This window comes from Seriola aureovittata, chromosome 14 (genome assembly GCF_021018895.1).
Source record: "Seriola aureovittata isolate HTS-2021-v1 ecotype China chromosome 14, ASM2101889v1, whole genome shotgun sequence".
NCBI lineage: Eukaryota > Metazoa > Chordata > Actinopteri > Carangiformes > Carangidae > Seriola > Seriola aureovittata.
Window position 1 is genome coordinate 22,348,801 of NC_079377.1, and position 22,140 is coordinate 22,370,940.

At 41.4% G+C, this 22,140-nt stretch overlaps 1 protein-coding gene across 1 annotated transcript in view; it reads right to left on the bottom strand.

The window, feature by feature from the left end:
• cdh11 (cadherin 11, type 2, OB-cadherin (osteoblast)) overlaps positions 1 to 21,155 on the bottom strand; it is an 81,641-nt gene extending 60,486 nt beyond the window's left edge. Inside the window, exon 1 of the mRNA XM_056395162.1 lies at positions 20,605 to 21,155. The gene's annotated coding sequence lies outside the window, so the exon portion shown is untranslated. The remainder of the gene's footprint in view (positions 1 to 20,604) is intronic.
• Positions 21,156 to 22,140: the final 985 nt, after the last annotated feature.

Below are 22,140 nucleotides of genomic sequence, written 5' to 3' on the forward strand. Positions count from 1 at the left end.
ACTGGCTTCTCAAGGACACAGTAATGAGACATACACTCTTTAATGTGACTCAAATCTCCAAGTACAGACACTTTCTGAACTGTTTTATATGTGTAGAACACAGCTACTTTGTCTGCCTCTGTTGTAGTTTTCTGACACACAGACACTTCTACACAAAGACAAAGATAAAGGGAGAGACATCATTACCTGTGAGAACAAGAGTGTATGATGACATCCATATGCAATACCAAGCCATCCAAGATCCTGTCTTTGTCTGTCTCGCTCCTGAGCTCTATATCCACATACAATACTAATTTATATATTTACTGCATATGAAACCCTCCTTTGGAAACACTGAAAAGATTTGTCGATCATTCCATGAATTGATTAGTAGTTTGACAGAAAATCTCGAGCCAACACAAGTAAATGAACTGCTTCAGATTCTGCTCCGAAATGACCTGAACAACATTAAATTAATATAGTGAGGCGTCTGATGTCTAGTAAGTCACGTCTGTGGCTAAACATATGAGAAAAACTGTATTCAGCTTCTGGTTGTATCCTGCAGGATAGTGGGGATTGCCCTTTTCTGTATTTGTTAGGTAAAACCGAGCGACTCAATGAAACAAACAGTCCACCTCTATTCAAATCAGCATCTCTGTGTATTGTGATAAACCAGGATGTGCCACAACACACAAGGTAAACAAGCATGGAATTAAAATAGGCAGGACGGACCATTCATATTTAGACACACATTCCCGAGCAGCAGCCCGTCTGGCATCTTCTCTGTCTCTGGGGAGTTTAAAGTTTAGGGTGAAAAGGTTGAATGGCAGAGGGAGCAGTGTGAGCTGCCCCTGACTGTTCAACAGGAACAAACAACACACATAAAAAGACCATGAAAAGACTACCCATTTACATTACACTCAGCTCAATTTGTTAGCCATTTGCTGTGTGTGTGTGTGTGTGTGTGTGTGTGTGTGTGTGTGTGTGTGTGTGTGTGTGTGGTGGTGGTGGTGGTGGTGGTGGTGTATTTTCTAAACTCCTACTGTGTCTCCCTGTGGATCCGGCACACACACACAATTAAAATAAGTGTCCCTTTTACTGCAGTTGACTTTAGTGTTATGTAAATGACTGACGTTACAGAGCCTCTCTCTCACACAGCACTTTACTGCTTTACCACATTATCTCATGACATCCACTAATATGTAAGAGTACAAAGTTTTCACCAACCACTGTTTCTATAAGGACAGTCCTGCCCCCTCCTGGACCACCCAGACTCTACTGTCACAACTGACTGAATGAACTTTCAGTTTCCAAAAAAGCTCTGCCCCTTTTGTTTTTGTGTTCAAAACAGTTGCATGATGGGAACATAGACACTAAAACCAACTACCTGTGCCCACCATGCAAGCACGTTAGTATATAGTTAGTGGAGTGATAGTGGGAAGAATTAGGAGAGCATCTAAAGATTATGTAATCGTAAAGCAAAGTTTTATCAAATCACATCAAAAGAAGAAATGATTTTCAACTATGTCGACTACTTTACGTGGGCAGTGAGAGGGCTTAATTAAAAGCACTGTGCAGCAGCCTTTTTACTTCAAACTGTGCTAAATATAAACCTTACATCGTCCACTATAGTGAATTAAGGTTTTTCTTTAACCAGTTGGTGACTAGTTGGTTAAAGAGGCATAAAGCTCCTATTTTTCAAGACCTGTTGCTGAGAGCATCTGATTAGCACCCAGTAGATGAATTCAAAGTAAACCTCCCTTTTCTCTGTCATACTAATGCAGTAGTGTGTAGTATGACCGTCTTTAGCTAAAACCTAGTATCTCAAAGACATGGATATTTTTGCACTGCAGTGGACAACAGTGTGACCTTTCCAATGGTTATAAAATGAAAATGAAGACTTTACAAAAAACAGGTGTGTTTTGGCCGTTATACAGACTTAGTGTTTGATAAACAGGTGAGTCCATGCAATGGCAAGTGTCACAGGCTGTACAGCATTGAAAATAGAAGAGTGAGAGAGTTAAAGGGTGGGTGAGGAAAGGAAAGAAGCAGGAAAGAAAAAAGTAAGAGAATATGTGTAATATGAGAAACGGTGGTGGGAAATAAACCCAGACTTTTCTTAGCATGTCCAACCAATCAAGAAAGCCAGAAATAACTCAAACCTTTTGCCAAAACCACACACAAGCTCATGCACACAGAAGGACTGGGGGCCCCAGCCATGGAAAACTCATCAAATTAGGAGTCGGAGAAGGCCAAGAAACACGTCTGCAGAGAGAGAGAGAGAGAAAGAAGGAAAGGAAGCAAGACAAAAAGTTGAAATGACATCCCCTCAAAGCAGGTAGTTTGATTGTGTGTGTTACTGCTGTCAGACCAGCTTTGTCTCAACAGACCAGCTTTCTCTCTTTCTCTCTCTCTCTCTCTCTCTCTCTCTCTCTCTCTCTCTCTCTCTCTCTCTGTCTCTCACACACACACACACACACACACACAGACAGATTTCCCTATTTGCAATGAACAAGAAGGGCCAGCACCACCATAGTTTCCATTCCTTGTTCTCCTTTTGCCTCATTTCTTCTTTCTATTCTTTGTCTTTCCTATCACGATTTTTATACTCCTCTATCTTTCCTTCCTCGTCTTCCTCCTCTGTTTCCTTCCTCATTTTGTCTTTTATTTCTCTACTGCTCTTCCCCTTACTGTAAATCTTTTTTGTTCTATATTCAGTGAATACATAAGTCTGTAAAATGCTTACTACTGTTATAGATGAAGCACTGACTAAAGCCGCAATACTTTTGTACATTAAGTAGATATCATCAAAATCTAATCTGTCTTTGAGCTTTGTAAAGCTGGAAACAACCTCTCAAATCAAAACCCCAGTCATTCACTCCTGTCTTCACTTCTTCTAGGCTGAAAACCTGCCTCATCAAAAACTAATAAAGTGTTTCAGGTCCCCTCCTGTCTTTCCCCACCTGCACTCGGCCTAATATGCTCTTATCTTACAGCTGAAAAGCTTTTCTACTTCACTGCTTTGCTCTCATTTCTCTCCGGTGGCTCTGACTTGCAGTTCTTACTTCTGCATGCTGCTGATGTTTGTAATCTAGGAATTTTACCATATTTTGCTATTGCATTAAGAGTGTCAGTTGCATGTATAAAAGGTAAGCACACACACTTTGGACAAGAGATCATTTTCAGAGCATTCAGCAAGTCATATAGTCCATCTGGTGGGCACAAAAGCTGACCTGAATTATACAGCTGATTGTCTGTCTGCGTCAGACTCTGTCTCTCTGCTTAGTTTCCTGCTGTCTGTCCCTGTCTCTGTGTCTGTGTCTGTCGTCTGTCCATTTGTGTCTGTGCCTTCAGGCCTCCATCTCTTATTGTTCTGGACAGATAAAGAGATTTGGTCGCACAGAAAAGAGGCCTACAAAATCACTTACACGCACATGCAGGCACATACACACACATGGATGTGTGCACGTCCATGCACACAATCAGATGGTTCTTAGCATGAAAGGGTCATTGTGGTAGCACAGCTACAAATCCTGGCAGCACTCAGCACTCGACAGCTAAAACACACACACAGGCACACACACACACACACACATACAAAAAATACAAAATTCTTGTTGGACAAAACGCTCCTTGTCTTAAAACCTGAGAGCCTGACCCGTCTAAACACACAGAACACACACACACAGGCCAGCACACATGCGCAGGGGCTCATGAAGGTGGATTACCCTCATTTACAAATGTATGGCTTTGTGACTGACCCATTAGCCAAACTAGTGGGAGCACAACCCAATGAATTATTCAGTGCTTCCTTTAGGGTTAAAATAGGCGGAAAATATGCTTGTTAAGATCTGAAAGTGCAGATAGAATACACTTTAAAAGAGGAAAAAAGAGACAAAATAGAACAAAAAAAAGTAGAGAGGGACAGGATGCTTGTTAGAAGTTTCAGAAGTATGAAATATATACGTTTTCTTCTATCAAACTTAAGTTATTAATTGTAAGGTGTATGATACATACACATTTAGAGTTTCAAAGAGAAAAGCAACGAAATCAGAAAACAATTGTTACAACAATATGTTCCTGATGAAACACCATGAATTATTCAAAGACTCCTTAAGAGGGAAAACAGGCGGAAAATAGACTTTCTTGAAGAGTTTTTGAAACAAAAAAAAAAACTAAAGGGACAAACTACATTTCTTTTAGATTTAAAGAACGCAAAATGCCCTTATTCTCAGAGGTTATGTTAAATAGGAGAAAAGAGACTAAAATATTGTTTGCAAGTATTCCTATTAATATCTGAGAGTCAGGATGAGTACTATTTACAAGAAAGAAAATGCACTTTGTGTGCACCGCCTCCAAGCAGACACATAAATGAGCTGAAGAAATGACACATCCCTTCCATAAAGAGTGCAGATCAAAAATCCTCCTGATGATTACATGACTCAGTGGCCTTGGAGAATGAGGTAAATCAATCAAAAACAAATCTCTCCTCCGACTCCTTCCCTCCATGTCTCGCTCTCAGTCTCTCCCCACCCTTCCCCTCCCCTCCATCTGTCCTTTCCCTACCCTACCCTCTCTCCAGCCATCTCTCCGCATCTTTTTTGTCCCTATCCCTCTCTTCCTCAAACCTTCGATCTCTCTTTCTGTATTCATCCAGGCGTATATAAGTGAGTGTGGCAGGCCTGGGTGGTGTGTCTTTGTGCATCACTGCTTTAGTGTAACAAACCCCACCCAATACCCTCATTACACACACACACACACACACACACACACACACACACACACAGACACACATCCAAATTCAAAAGGCCGAAGAACTTTTTAAGAGTCATGCCAGATGTTCCAAGCTTCACATTCATACAACAGCATCCTCTCCTTCTCATTTTCTTTCCCTTTCTATCCTTTTCTCCTATTTTGTCCCGTTTCCTCTCTTTTTCTCACTCATCTGGCCTTTTATTCATTTTTGTCAACTTTTATAGAACCTCCTCCCCCTCCTCTCAGTTTCCCTCTCCAATCCTTTTCTTCAACTTTATCGTTTTTAAAGCATCTCTCTTCTTTTCCTTCCTATTTATTCCCCTTCCATTTTGTTCCATTTCTGTTTTTATACTCTTTGTGTCAGTTGCATCCTCCCCTTTTCTCTTCCCTCCTTAATTTGTTCAGATGTTCACACACCATCTTCCCTTCCTTTCCTTTCTTTTCACTTTCCCCTTCCCTCTCCTCCTCACTTCCTCTCCTCTTCTTCCTTTACCCCGTCCCTTAACTGTCAGTGTTGTTCCATATACATTCACTTTAAGCTCAAGCAGCTCAAAACATTAAAAGGAACAGCAGCTTTTGGCTATTGAAGACATATTCATTCCCAATTATTTCCTAATAGTCTGGATATGACAGATGTTCCAAAGTTTTTTAAGCTCTTTATCCTTCCTTTTCCAATCTACCCCCTTTCCAACCCTCCTTACTATTCATGTCATTTTTATTCTTTGGGTCTTTCTTGTTTTAAACGGCTTAACTGACTGTAGACTGTATTGATGCAGCCTCCGCATCTATCCCCAACCCTTTCTCTCTTGTTTGCTTGCTTGAATTTGATGGCATGTTTCTTTATTTACCATCTGCACCCCTATTTCCCCCTATTTTTCTCATTTCCTCCCCTTTTTTGCACATCCTCCTCCTCCTCCCTCCATGTCATTCTTTCTCTGAGGCCTATCGATTCTCCACTGGGGCCTTTTTTTCCCTCTCTCAGCTGTCAGAAGGAGATGGGATCTTCTGATGTCCCGAACCACGATAAACAAATTCTTTTTTCTCTCCCGCAAAAGTCTTTACAATACAGAGCCTCCACCCACACATACGTAAATGTAAAACAGATGGGAGACAGAGAAAGATTATCACAAAAGTGAAATCGGGAAGAGAAGGGGAGGGGGGACTGATTTGCACACCTATTCATTTTTAACGTCTCTTGAGGTTGCAAGCTGACGCTTCTCTCTCCTCTGACCATCTATCTACATTTCTCTGTACTATTTTAATCATTCATAGTATTTCTTCATTGCTGTAGGTTCATGACAAGCTATGACTTATGTTGTCTCTTAACATCTCTCATTTATTTATTTTTTTACTGTATTGTATCAGTTCAAGCTGGAAAAATAAATCAGCATTGGTTTGGCGTAGTCAAATTTCCTTCCATCCCTTCATACATTTATTTGTATACGATCATAGCCTACTTGTGTTCCTTTTGCAGTCGAACCATTCTTCTAATCTCCACTGTCCATGTTGCATCCTCTGCACGTCCTTTCTTTCCTTTCCTTTCTCCATCCTTTTTATCCCTCCTCTCTCCTCAATCTGTCTGTGCTACCAGTCCTCCCTCACTGCCAGCCTCTATTCATTTGTCCCACCTTCTCTCTCACCCATCCCTCCAAGTATTGATCTAGCTGTCCATGATATGTCATCGTGATTGACAGCTACTAATTGGCTTAATCCCACCCCCGGGGGGGCTTGTAGGCCTTTGACTGATCTGGATACAGCTGTCCTATTGTCCAACAGCTGACACCATGACCCTCAGGAGCCAGTGAGGGATAGAAGAAAGAAAAGATAGTGAAGTGGAGAGAGAGATTATTTCAAAGACAAAAATGTTATTTTCATTGGAATAACATATACTGGATCTATTGGATGGACATATATAAGCAGTAGCCTACTGTTATAAGTATATAAGTATAATTTCAGGAAGGCTTAGGGTTAGAGTGCACAGATAGGCAGGCATATTACATTCAGGCAGATGGAGTTGCATAAAGACCACTGGAATACTGGCAGCAGGTTTTCTTTAAGTGGACAAATATCTGGCTGAAAGGTCAACACTTCTTTTGACTGAAATATATGTGCATCAACAAGCGTGTCCTTGAGCGAGACAGTGAGTCGCTTAGGTTGTGATGGAAAAGAGAGAAAGAGGGAGGGAGACAGTCGCCCATGAGACGAAAGAAGCACCCCTAAGCAGATCCAGATTAGCTTTGCTCTATTGAGGAGGCAAGGGGCAGAACACAAGGCCTTAGTGGATGCCACTAAGCCTTTAAAGACCACCCTTCAACCTTGGACGTACATCCCCCCCACCCCATTTATCCAGTAACTGACACACACAGTTTACATTCACATTAACCCAGGGAGACCTTACTGGCTGTACATTTGGGCTCAAAGGCAGGTCATGATCTGTTCACCTAGTCATTAGTCATTTTATAGCTTTGAAGCTGCTTTTTATTCATAATGATAAAGTGCAATGATGGGTTTTATTCTAAAGCAGGTGTGTCATCAAACGTTTTAGTCCTTTGTAAGTAAAGGCCTCAGGATAGCTAACAAGTTCATTAATATTTAATGCAGAGTTCCTCTCTCATGACAGCTGTTCAGTGTTGGACACCTTAACATGGAATAAAATATATGATTAGGAATTGGGAAAACTAGAAATTTGTATTAACTCAACTAATGACATAAGTCAAGAATTTTGTGAGGTCATAATGACCTTGACCTTGGACCAACAAAATGTAATAAGTTCATCGTTGAGTGCAAGTGAACATTTGTGTCAGATTTGAAGAAATTCCCTTAAGGTGTTACTGAGATAACAAATTCACGAGAATGGGACGGACGTACGACCTGAAAACATAAACACTCCAGCCACGTTGCTGGTGTGGAGGCATAATAAAACATGGAAAAGAAACAGGCCAATATTTTTTTGAGTTTTTGTACATTAAAACAGGAAGCTAGAGCATTCTTTGCTTTCAAAAACCTATTGATTTGACCTCTGATCCTGTCGCTAATAAACCAAATACAACACTTCATGAAATAAATGCTTGAAGGGTTTGATTTCAACATGGTATTGATCTGTATGTGATGTTTGTGCTTGAGGGGTTTGGCTTGAAAATATCCACCATTTTAAGCAAATGTGTCAACAGGGACCATTTTTTTTTCAAATGTCTAATGACTTATTTTGGAATGAAAACACTGAAGATGAATGAGTTATGGTGACTTGACGGGAACGGGGTTGGCATTGAGGAAAGAGGGAGGAATTGATCAGCAATGTTGTGGACCATTACACCTACCATGCATGTGTAATGATCCTAATTACCCCTCTAAATTGCCATCTCCCACCCTTCACCCACAAACTACCTAACAAACACTCCACTCAGTGACAAGCTGGAGGACACAAGGGTCATTGTGCCAAAACATCCTCCCCTGCAAAACGATCCCCTCTGCCTTCTCCCTCCATTCTCCTCTCCCTCCCTATTTTCTGTTTTCCAAACCAATGCATGGACGCGCTGGATACTTGATAATAAGCCCCCCCCCCCCTTCCCACCACACACGGTTGTTGAAACCAAGTGCCCCCCCCCCTTCTTTCTCCAGGTTGACACAGAGAGCCCTTTGTTATGCCGAGCTGAAATTGCATACTTCAATAAGCCTGCGCTGTTGGTTCTCAAACTTCCTTGTATAGCCCAAGACCCATATATAAATCACATATATCAACTTTATTTTTTCTCTATTTTCATTGATGGTTAAATGTTTGCAAACATCAGTTCCAAGAATTGGCAGCAAAATATTAACTCAGAAATTGTTCCTTAGAAAATTGTTCAGTCTTCATGATATTGGGAGCTCAATCGTATCCTTCAGGATCCCAAAACCTCTTTGTGAAAACTTGCAATGCAGACTCTTTCAAGAAAACAACTTAGATCAAGATCACGGCTTGCAGTTGAGAGTTAATATTTGTGAGACTACTACTCGACAGCATCATCGACAACATCAGTGCTCAGTGAAATGTCATTAAAAAGATGAACCTATTCCTCCCCTCTCTGTGTGCATTGCTTTGAATAAATGCATCAGATAAATACTCTATCTAAAGGATAAATAGAAAATGTAAATCCTCATAAATGAGAGGAGTTTTTCTCACCTCCAAATGTCACAGCAAGATATTTTCTTTGATATGTTTCTTTTCATCTGGAGAGTGAAATCTGGTGACACACAGCTCCTATTGCTGTAAACTGCTCTTAACGATTGTTGCATTGCCTTGTTGAATAAAATATTAGCATGCTCTGTGAATAAAACATCAGGGCTATTTTCTTATATGAAAAGGTCAAAACAGCTGTCTAGACAAGCAATGATCTATTTACCCCTTCATGCCTGCCCCCGTATAACTGCACCCACACGAACACACACCTCTGCACTGTTATTACAGTAAACTTGTAAGGACTTTCCAAAGACAAGATCCATTTCACAAACTCTTGATTCGTCCTGTAGCCTTCAGCACCAAACCTAAACTCAACCTAATGCATCTAACTTAAAAAAAAAAACAAACTCAGGAATTGTATTTAAAAGTAGAGCCCTGTCTACACTTCAAGGGATTTCTCAGGACAGGGATTTCTCTTCCTGTGCTCATCGAGACATCTGGTTCTCATAAAGATAAGAACACAACGTAGACACACTCTCAGACTCTCTCTTGCCGACACATACAGCCTAGGGTGACCTTGCATATCTCACCTTTAGGTGACACGGACACATGCAGACAGACTGCCTGAAACGACTTTTATCTGTTGGTCTGGTGATGCTCATGATCAGGTGCACAGGCATGTGCACACTAACACACATAATACACACTGACCTTGCATGGTCAGCTTTAGTATGTGAAAACACCCCACATGCATGGACACTTTAAAGTGACACACACACACACACACACACACTGTAACCTTGTTTGTTCAACCTTGCCACTAGAATATAAGCAACATTGATGGCACTTGCTTTCATAACATCACAATAAAAATAAACATGTCTGTGACAAATTAGATGTCACTCTACATAAACACTGAAAACACATACAATGTATGAAAATGGCTCAAAGCAACTGCTACTTCACTGGATTTAAAAATAACTCCAACTGGATTATCTTTACGCATTTCAGATTAGATGCAATAACAACCACTGAAATGTTGTAGTGCATTAAAATATATCTTTGTACAATGTGACAAACATCCTATATCTAATGATAAGCGCAACAAAATCAACAAAAAGGCAACTGCATCACATTAGTTCAACAAAGTGCTATTTTCTATAGTGAGACATTAACTCATAATAATACCTGCTCAAATACAAAGTGACTGGCATCACATCTTGATGTATGGGTAAACTGACGTAACCTTCTCTTGCATACTCATCACTAATCATGGCTTAAAGGGCAGAATAAAGTTAGTTCTCCTCATGTTCAATTTCGGGTATTAATTATATTTAATACAAGTGTCAGTAATTTGACAACGTAGGGTCTGCCTTGTATCAGTCCTCCCACCTCTCCCTATATATAGCTATGGCCTTCTATAGTGAAATAACAATTACCCAGTCCTAGAGGAGGCTATATCTGTCGTTCATTGCCTCTCCTGTCACTGAAAAGGTCAATGCAGTCACAGCTGAACTGAAACCTGAAGAGACAGTGGAAGAGGGAGATAAAACCAGGGAGAGAATGAGAAGTGGAGACAGAGATAAAGGATAGAGAGGAGAGAAACAATAAGATATACCAACAAAACCTTAGAGGACAGATGACAAAATAAAAAAGAAAGTTTGTCTCATATAAGTGCTGCTCTATAAGTCTCTGAGTCATGTTCAGAGATTAAGGCATGGAGTCTGCAAAGAAATATGGAGACAAGCTGTTTGCATGGGAAAAAAAGTGAAATTAATACTGTCCAATGAAGAAGCAGCAGTCATATTCAATCATGTTACACCATTATAAGTGTCACGGTCAATGAAGCATGGATAGAGAGAGACAGAGGGAAAGTAAGAGAGAAAGAAAGCATGAGTAGGGGGATGAAGATAGAAAAAAAAAGAATCAGAGGGACGCAAGAAGGGAGTGTGGGAGGTAGTGACAATGATAACAAGGAGAGGGAAAAAAAAATAAAGAACCACATATACACACTGAGAAACAAACAGAAAGAGACAGAGGAAGGCAAATGAAGGGAGGTTATTATGGTAAAGAGGTCAAGCTTGCAGTAATGCTCTGTCTTGTAGAAAAGAAAACAGTGTTTTGTGTGTGAATTATGTGTGTGTCAGACTCCCATGTGCACCGTTAACTCTCTTACTCCCTTTCTGTGTCCCTGTGTATGTGTGTGTGAGTGAGCCATCATCTGCCACTATACCATCACATCACATCTTAGAAAGTGTGTGTGTGTGTGTGTGTGTGTGTGTGTGTGTGTGTGTGTGTGTGTGTGTGTGTGTGTGTGTGTGTGTGTTTTGACAGTGGTTGTATAATCTCAACATTTCTTCTGTGTGAAGGTACACAGAGGACAAACACTGTTATCTTTCCAGCACACCCTAATATGCAGAGTAGAATCAATAAGGAGAACTTCAGAGTTTTTGGGGAAGTAGCACATTAGTAGACTTGTGTATGGTGAGAAAATAGATGCCAGTATCAACCATGAATTCCTGCTTATGTTTAACTTGGCAAACATTATATTAAGTAATACAGAAAGCAGCTATTAGTAATTATCTCATGTTGTATATTCATCAGTGATATACAGTTTAATCTATGTGACGTCATCAGGTTTATTTTTTTAACTTTTCCAGGTAACTGTCTTTAGTTCATCTACTGCACGATGGGGATAAGTGCTGAGGAGAGGGAGAAAAGGCGAAAAGGAGAGAGGCATATTGAAGAGGACAGGAGGAGAAAAGAGGAGAGATTAGACGAGACGATAGGGGAGGGAGGGAGGAAAGTCGAGGAAACAGGAGAAATGGAAGGAAGGAGAGGATGAGAGGAGAAGAGACAGGAGAGGATGAGAACTACTAGATAAGTCCCAGTGTGATCAAAGCGTTACTTTGACATCAAGAGCAGGCCTTGCTGACTGGTTAATGCTTGAAACGCACATACACACTTTGAAACATTAGAATATGTGAGGCTAAGAAGCCTCTTCTCATATTTGTCCAAGTGATACTGATATACACAGTAAGGTTTTAACTCCTTATGGTTTGGTTTCACTGCTGTTCAAACAAGGACATAAACATGAACTGATTGCCTGTGTCTAATAACTTTCATTTGCTTTAAACACAGGTAAATCATAGGTGAAAATCACATTAACCGACACCCACCCCTACCATACCACAGTGCAAGCAAAAGAATGAGCTTGTACTTCTCTCAGTCAGGCTGTGATAACCTGCTCAGTACGCCCGTGGATGGAACAAACAACTATTCTCTTTCTAGAAAAATCGGTTGCCATGACTCTATTTTTGTGACATTGCTCAAAATAATTCAACGTACAAAATGAGTTTACTGGTAAATCAGTCCAAATGTTACGGTCATAACTCTTCTGTCTCCAAGGAGGGCACTACTGAAAGCACTGAAGGCGACAAAACAATCTCTTTTAGGAACAAGGAAACACCAGGTAATAGAAGAGATTTCTCCCCTCACAGTGGGAATTTAAGGATGCTATAGATAATGTCATAAATAATGTAATTAGGAAAAAGGTGAGGATGTTAAACATGGAGATTAGGTCGCTTATCTCCAGAGAGAAAGTGTATACAAATACGTGCCAGAGCCCCTCTTCTCACCATGATACACATAACACAACAATTATAACAATTGTTGTATATTCTGCCTTGAAGCTGTATGTTGGGGATGTTCCTTATGCAGCTGTTTCTGTCCTCTGTGCACTGTCTTCCAATTTAATTTTTCCCTTTCTTGTTTCTTGTTTCTTGTTTCTTGTTGTCTTGTGAAAAAATGTACAGGGAGGGACATATGAAAAATGTTCTTGGGCAAACGGAGGTCAGAGTTACATGGTTATTAGACGGATGAGCCACCAGTTAAACTATTTATCAGTCTGTTTATCTGCATATCTCTTCATCCACCCCTATGATGCAGAGTCCTCTATCTAACCCTGCTCATAATCAGATAAGCTCTATGCAGCATTTGCTGTTTTGGCTGACCACTAAGGCTATATGTGTGTGTGTGTGTGTGTGCGTGCGTGTGTGTGTGTGTGTGTGTGTGTGTGTTCGTGTTCAGAGTGTTCAGAGTGTTCAGCTTCTGGTTTCAACATCAATGTGTGTGTCTGTGTCAGCACGTGTGCTGAAAAATAAATTCTGTTAGCAGGCGATACCCACCTGTTTGGAACAGATCTGTCAGCCTGCTAACATGCACAGACCACACACACACACAGACACACACAGTATGAATTTGTGCGTGTACGTACACATACTATTCAAACAGAAACTCACACACACACACACACTGTACCTTGAGGCCGTAGCCGTCTGTCCATAGAGTTCACCTTTACAAATGTGTTCCATCAGCAAAATTAACTTGCTACAATTAACATAACCATGTTAATTATGGTAATCAACAACACCGTCTGCAAATGCACGCTCAAACCTGTGTATGCGTGTGTGTGTGTGTGTGTGTGCGTGTGTGTGAGAGTGTGTAAGTGTGTGAGGCAGATACTGGCAAGCTTTACTGGAGAAAAATAATAGAGGTAGCGATAGAAGGATGAAGGTGACAGACAGGAAGAAAACGAAATGGATGAAAGAGAAAAGTTGATCGATTTAAAAATAAATCTAAATATTGATATTTGATGAACCAGTTATTTGTCAGACAAAAATACAAAATAGCAATTTGAAGACATCATTAAGTGTTCCCGCAAGTTGTGATGGGCATTATTTCTTGCGATATTCATGTATTCCATAAAATAAATGATTGGTATGATGAAAAATTATAATGAAGAGGTTTATCAATAATTGAAATAATGTTTAGCTGCAGTCGTGATGTGAATCAGAGAGAAGAATGGAGGACAGGATGGCTGGAGAAAGACAGTAGAGAGACAGAGAGTAAGTGAGGTGAGACAGCTATGATTGACCGCTTCACTGGCGACTCCAAAAAGACACACACACACACACACACACACACACACACACACACACACACACACACAGACTGTTAATTATTATCCTGAATAATAAGAAGGAAACGACTCATTAAATCTCTCCTTGACCCGCACGCAGCAACTACCCCCCCATTCCTTCTTCCTTTCTTTCTCACTGACTTTTCTGTACTTCATACAATATCTGTCACACCAGAAGCCTTTTCAGCTGTGAATTATTAATTTGCATTCAAGCAAAACAAAAAAAGCCTCACTGACCCCAATCTGGATCATTTCTGTACCAAACTCATGCAAGAATGCAAAGAGGAACTCCTAAAATTCACATGTGAGATGAAATCAACTGTTCTTGACCTTCATCGCATTTCCCTTGTTTTTCCCTCTCCTTCACTGTTTTTCAGCATCTCTCCCTGCTGAATACTGTCTACCAAAGCAGAAATGCAGTTAAAATTGGCTGTTAAAAAACAGCCTTGCTTTTCTTTCTCTCATGTGACTGGTGTCATGAGACCGCAAACCACCTGACTGCACCTAACGACTGTCACAGAAAACAAATTACACTGGATTACACAGATATGCTCTCTCTCACACACACACACATACACATATTAAAATACACACACATGCACTTAATACCTGCAAAATCACATTGGCAATACATTTGTATTTGATATACAAGCATGAGTTTGTGGAAGAGAAAGCTTAGGCGCACACCTTCACAAAAACAAGTTCTCTGGTCAATATCGCTCTCTATCTGGAGTAATCAATTCTCATTCTAATCCGATCAATACTACTGTCAACACTGTATTCTGATCATCAATATTGAAATCAATGAAATCACTCATTAATCCTGAATTAACATTGATCCGGACTCCATCGTGATCACAATTACACCACAGTGTCATCGTCTGGCAATAAATCCACTCTGCCTGGTCTGCACACACTCCACACTCTCATGTATGTGAGAGAAGGTCACGCTAACTGAAGAGCAATATTCACCTGCTCTTGGAGAACAACTGGCAAAGTGTTCATATTAAAAACCAACACATTTCAGCCGCAGCATCTGGCATCATGTTCCCAGGACGAGCGGCAATAAAAAGAAAATCAGTTTTAAAAGTCAACATTTAATTGATGCTGGAGTGTTTGAGCCCCCATTTGTTCTTGTTTAATTACAGTAAGTCGAGCCCTTGTTGTTTCCCAGTATTATTTGTGGCACTGCCTCCTGTCTCCAAGTCCTTATGTGCATCCATCCAGTTTAAGCCTGCGCTACTTAAATGACTTCAGTGTGACTTTGCTCATCAAACAGTGAAAGCATGGGACATATTCATGAATCATGCTGCTTCTGGTTTGTTTCTGTGCCAAAACATGAAAAGCATTTCTCATCCTGTTGACTTTAGCTTTATACTTGGTTACAGGGAGGGCAGGGAAAGACCTTCGAAAGTTCACAGATAGACAGAGAGATGTTGATAAGATGTCTAACAGACTGTAACTCTAGTTTGGATTGAAATATAATACTGACACTGTTTTCAGCTGTTTAAGAATATACAATCAACAAAATTGGCAAACTGAGCAATGACTTTAAAATGTCAGTCTATGGCAAAATTTCGACTAAAAGACAAATTTTAGGTAAAAAATGGCAGTAACTACATACGTCTTTTGAATTATGTTTGTCATGTGTTGAACTTGCGGGTAATTTAACTTCGGTTCCTGTGCTATAACTTTCATGTTACTGGATGTCGAACACTTGAGGACTAATTGAAACCACATGAGCACAAGGAGAAAATAAAACACATACAAATTCGATGCTTAAAGGCAAAGGAAACTAAACCTGGGGCATTAGATTGCAAGGAAACTGTGTCAACAATAGTGAACCACCTGTGCTGTCTCAGTCCTCCTCACATGCACCAATACCCAGGAAACCCCCCCCCCCCCCCCCCCCCCCCCCCCCAGCACCCCTCTCCCTCGTTAAATGCAGACAAATCGGCCACAGTCTTTTTCCTCTAAAGGGCAAGTAAAGGGATTAGAGGTCAAAAACACTAATTACTGACTGTCATTTAATCTCGTTGAGACCGGAGATTAGAGTTATAATCCCATCACACTGCCACAGGAAATTATAAATCTGTATAACATCTACCTGGTCTTTCATTATTTTGTCTTTAGTAGACTGGGAGAACAAGATGGGGAAAAAATCCCCCTTTACACAGAGTTATATTGCCATTAAGAAGCTCCTTTATTATCCCACCTTTGCTTGTTTGTTTAAAGGCACAACATTCTCACCTTGATCGGGCTGTTTAAAAGGAGCTAAAGATGAAGAGCTGAAGGAGAACTGTAGAGTTGAGATGTAGAGAGAGAGAGAGAGAGAGAGGGAGAGAGAGAGGGAAGACTCAAGTTTAACCAGTTGTCTGTTATACTGACTCTACTTTCGATCACACCTGTGGACCCAGGCACTAGAGAAAAGCTAATCAAAAAATAGTGCAGAGGCAAAAGAGAGAAGCCAAGTCAATTCCCCCTTCAACATCCCCCCTTCTTAACTGCTGTTCCCCCTTTTCTGTCTGTTGCTCCCTCCCTCTCCCTCTCTCCGGGAGGTAATGCAAATCTGAAGGTAACAGAAGCCAGTCACAGTGGACATGCTTATCCAGACTAGACTGTGTGTGTGTGTGTGTGTGTGTGTGCGTGTGTGCGTGCGTGTGTGTTTGTGTGTGTGTGTTTGGGGGCGTGTAGATTGAATCCTGCTTCCCTGGGGAGCCTAACTACCTCTCCATCTCTCTGATTCTGACTCCTTGGGAGAGAGGGAAAAACAGATTTGGAAAGAATTAGAAAGAGCAGACTGAAGAAAATAGAGCAGAGCAGCAAGTTGTTGCTGCAGCAAAGCCCAACAGCTCCCTCTGTCGTCATCTAGAAGAGGTCTAGTACCTCTCTCATCTGTTCTCCTCTTCACTTTTCTTTCAGTTTTCTTTTTGAATTCTGTCTCATCTACAATGACATCTCCCTGACATTTCTAGCCTCTTTTTTTTCCCTCTTTCACCGTTTCAAAGAAACTAGTGTATAATGCCACGACTTATGGGAATGAGCAGCTGGCGCCTAATTAAATATAAATATAACGATTACAGTGTAATAAATTAATCCCTCTATCTCACCGCCTGCCTGGTGAGCTACGTCAGCAGTATTTGCAGTCAGTTGCCTTTAAACTCCTTCCAGTTGTTTTTTTTTCTGTCTTTAAATTCATCCCTGCACATATTAACAATATGGAAAAATAAACACAACTTTGGCCACTAATCTTTAAAATCTGGCTCATGGCCAGTCAAAGTCAGCTTCACGGGTAAAGACCATCACAGAAGCCTGTCACATGTGTAAACTATAATCCTCACCTGCATATGTTTTTTGTCTTGTCTGCACTGTCAATCAATTTAGAGATTTCTACAGAGAAGACAGGGCAGACAGAAGAAAAGAGTGAGGGACTATGACTCAAATCAATCAGGGATTATAGTTATTTACCTGGACTCAGCTCAGAGTCACCTGATCTTTTATAAGCATTCAATGGCCTAGTTGTGTCTTTTCAAACATTGCTGAAGGGCACATATTTCTTTCTGCTCGTTGCTGTCATGTACATATTCACAGATTTAATTGTATCTTTACAAACTCTAAGGAACACAGCCATGAAGAAGAATATTTCCATTGCCAGGTCCTGCAACCGCTTTGACGAATCCAACAAATCTGGCGACATTTCTGTGTCAGTTTCTGTGCAAATTTTTGGCTGAACATCAGTGAAAAATCTGATACCTCACCCACCCTGCTTTCATCTGTCATCCAAGCCAGGTTTCTTTATACGGCTCACCCTAAATAGCACAAAGATGTACTGGTACAAGGGAATTCTGTGTTTCTGTCCTGCTTTTAAAGTATACAATCACTTTCCCAGACATAATACCGCACTTTTGCGGGAACTGAAAAGGGAGCTATGCTTGTTCCTGTGATAGCAAAGTGAAGACAGGCTGCAGGTCTCGTTTCAGTTTCAGCTCAGACAGCAGTGGCTCTCGTGAAAGAGTGAGGCGAAATACACTGCTGATAGAAGTCATGTTGCCCTCCTCTCCTCCCCTGCCTCCCCCTCATATCTTGATAGGAGTCCTGCTCTTTTCTTCTCAGCTCTGCTCCTCCGATCGCCTGCCCTGTTGTTTCTCCTCGTCTCCTCTCTACACCTCATCTCCTCTGCAGAACACATCCTCTCTCCCCTCATTTTCTCTTGCCTCGCCTCTCTTCATCACAGAGTGAATAACTATGTGACTGATATGCTGTACAGCTAGAAGAATTAATTAGGGAATTAAGCAAACATGCAAAAGAACAAATCGGGTGTTACTTTGGTGCTATTTACAAAAAACCCTTTGTGGAGCCGCAGTGAGAAGGCTCTGATGTTAAACCCAGTTATTGAGCAAATACAAGATGCAGCAATTCAACACTAGAAAAAATTAGGGAGATTCTTTTCTTGTGATGTGTCTTTTAAGTGGCCACTGAACCACAATATATGAACTCTAAGAACAAAAAAGAAAAAAGGGTATTTCTTTACTTTTCCACTGAGATGTTGACTCGTCTGTAGGCTAATTAGCAAAATGCCAATGGCAAAAACATCCAGTGAATTGCTGTCTGAAAAGTAAGGAAATGTGTATGAAAACCACAACATTGTTGCAACACTGGAAACTTAGTGTCAAAAAGCTTATTGAGGATGTAACAGAAGTTGCAACCCTTTTTTTTCTTCCTTTTAACAAACTGGAGCTAGTACCACTGAAGGAACTCTATGTGCATCTTTCTGAGGGCTGCAGACTTTTTTTTAATAAAAAGACACATCAACAAACAGCCCTGCGAACCAGCCAAGCCTGGTAAGAACCCCCCTATCGAATAAAATACAACAACAGCAAATGATTTTCTCAATGGCTCCCACAAGAGTGAAGAGTACAGAGGGAGTTAGGGAGAGTGGGGTGAGGAGAGATGAAAAGACTGAGGGAGAGGAGAGCGTGGAGAAAGAGGGGGGAGATGAAATGCAAAGGAGAAAGAGAGGTAGAGGAGTTGGTGGAGCGAGGGGAGACATTTCATAGCGCAACAGTGTGGGAGACAGAAGGAGAGAGAGGTGGAGAGTGAGAGGGAGAGAGATTATTGCCTGCTTGAGAGCAGCAATCTTGAGCTGTGCCATGAATACCAAAGACTGTACAGCCCTACAGTCAACGCCTCTCTCTCTCCCTCTCTCTCTCCCTCTCTCTGCTCCCCCACTGAAAACGCAGCGGAATTGCAGCTACCCAAATTATACACCAATATCTCACTTACTCTCCGCTGAAAACGACTAAGCAGCGGCTCAGTGCTCCACCACACATAATTACAGATATCAGACCAGAACACACGGAGACCCATCCTGCAAGGACACATTTTCAGTAGATTTCTGTAGATGTCTGTGCAACGATTAAAAAATGATCTAATGTGGCCCTACAGGGACGATAAGCCAAACGCACGGACCTAATTGAGTGCAGAATGAGCTTGAATGAGCCTAAGGGCAAGTGGGCTGTGTGCAATTTTCATGCAGTTTCACCGGCACTGGCGCACTCGAAAAGGGCAAGGACGCAGCTCTGCTTGAAGTATTCAAATGGACTGAATACTAAACCGTATGGAGTCTTTAGGGATTCACATTTCAAAATCTTAATTCCACAAAGCGATAATGACCGCTGCAGAGAACAGTCTGTGGGAAAGATGAGAGAACGACGAAAGACGAAGAAAGAGAGAGAAAGGGAAACGGAGAGAAAGAATGAGGTTGTGGTTGATAATTTAAACTGTTAAATACACTTTTACCTGAACGGGAGATAGAAAGTGGGGTAAAATCTCTTTCTGTGAGAAATGGGCCTAAATGGCAGAATATTTATAGAGATTTATAGAAATGATTGAGTAAATTCTTCTTATATTATTTCCCTTCATAAATTATGTGATTTGGCCATTAAACACACACATACGCACGCGCGCGCGCACACAGAGACACACACACACAGAGACACACACACACACACACACACATTAAACCTATGTTGACAGTGATCCAAAGAAAAGTTGTGCGTCGCCGTTACGCGGAGCCGCCGTTAGGCACGGAGACAGCGAAACAGAGCCTGCACCGAGATTAGCCACTATACGTGGCCAGACACACACATACACACAGTCACGGGCACACACAAACACACACTTGCAGACGCGCACGCACACACCAAACGATCGCCAATGTGCAGACACACACCAATACACACCGCGCTGGTAACCTGAAAAATGCTGGCTGTGTTATGTGGAAACCGCACAAATCCAACCGTCATCCAGTGGTCCCCGGGACCGAAGAAAGTCTGCACTGTTACAGCCAGCAACACAACAAATACACCCAAGTCTTAATGTTTAATGCGCAACGGCTCTGAGGGGTTTCTGTAGGATACTCCTCATTTGCTCAAACATAACGAAGTCTGACATCCTCTCATAGTGAACTTTTTAGTATGTATATGCCTTGATTGTGTGACAACCCGGTGTTTGGATTCATCCAGAGACGAACCAGAATCTCACCAGCATCCCGGCAACCGCACCACTTCACTTCGCTCTCTCTCCCCTGCTTTTTACGCTTAGTAAAGCCTCTGCAGAAAAAGACGCACGGACAGTGAGGACAGAGAAACAGACTGGGAAAGATAGAGATGAATGGGGCTGTGTTGAGGTGACAACGGCAAAATCCCAGTCCTTAAACTCGAGCAGTCCTTACCTTGGAAGTGAAAGACTCCGTGCGCAGCCCGTCTGCCCAAGGAAATTTCCCCAATACATAGAAGCCAGTAGGAAACGCTCACTTCTTTCAACTTGTATTGCTTCTTATATCAGATGTCCAACACATCCACTGATTAAAACCCCAGTGTGTCTTTTTGTGTGCGCTTGGAGGAGAGGGGGTGAAAACTAATCAGAGCCAAGTCGGTTCTCCCCGGACCCAAAATGTTCTTTCTCCTATTTTTTTATCCGCTGGAGCGCAGAGGCAAAAAACACCAAACCAAACAAGCTGGGTTCAAAGATGACTAAAAAAAGAGAGGGTTAAAATGATAGACGGAGCAGTAGTGCGTCTTGATAAGGTTCCGAGATTGAAGTGATGAAGAGGAGTAGTGGTGGTGGTGGTGGTAAGGAGGAGGTGGGTGTCGGGAGAGAAAAGAGGGAAATCACCGTAGCATTCCTCCCCACTTCGTATATCAAATCCGGTACCGTCAGCGCCGTTTATCCGTCCTCCCTCCAAGAGCCTCGGAAACGGTGTGAGGGAAACTGAACGGGCGGGCAGCAGCAGCAACGAGAGAGGGAGAGAGTGAGTGAGGGAGGGAGAGAGATAGGGAGAGAGAGAGAGAGATGTCGCTGCCGATGGAGGGCGTTGGAAACTAGAGTAACCCCATCTCTCCTCTTACTTTCTCTTCTCACTTTATTCGGCTTACTGTAGTAATCATATAGTATTTTTGTTATTTGGATGCTATTTAAACAGCCAGGCATAGGACTGGTGGAACATGTTGTGGCACACAGAAAACAAATACAATCAAGTGCAATAAGATGTCAGAACAGTCACTTTTGACTGGCAGAGATCTGATAGAACAGTATAGTATTATAGTATATTTTCATGTAAATTTATTTAGATGTTTCTGCTACTGTTTGTAAGGGCCACTTGTGCTGAATAATATCAGAGTAAGACGCGGTAAGACGTTATTTCCCCTTTATTGTGACACTGCCAGGCTGTTTCATATCAAAATCCAGACTGAGAGGCTGCAGCAGAGGAAGCCCTGCAGAGGGGGGTAAATGAATGCAACAGTTGCTCTTTCCCCATTGGCTGAGAGCAGCATCCAACTGCTCCCAGGGCAGATTTAGAATCTTGTAGAGAGCCAGTGAGAGGAGAGGAAGAGAGTGTGAGGGAGGGGCAGCTGTGCGAGACCCTTCTTTCTGAGAGGGGATTGGCTGAATAAAAGTCCCATTTAAAATATCTCCAGGCCAGTGAAAAAAGAGAAAATACTTGTGGAAAAATAAAATTTCAGTCAGGTGAAACAGATGGTTTATGACTCTTTCCATCCATATGTCTTTAAGAAGTAAAGCAACAATTGTTATTTATTCATTGTATTTACTCATAGAAACCCATATAAATGTATCTTTACAGATTTGTGACTTTCAACCATTTCCCATTACAACCATGTCTCTTAAAAATTAAGTTAATATAAACAATTTTCTCACTTTCTGGTGGCAACTTAATCTCTGTCTGGATTACGTTGAGGCATATTTATTT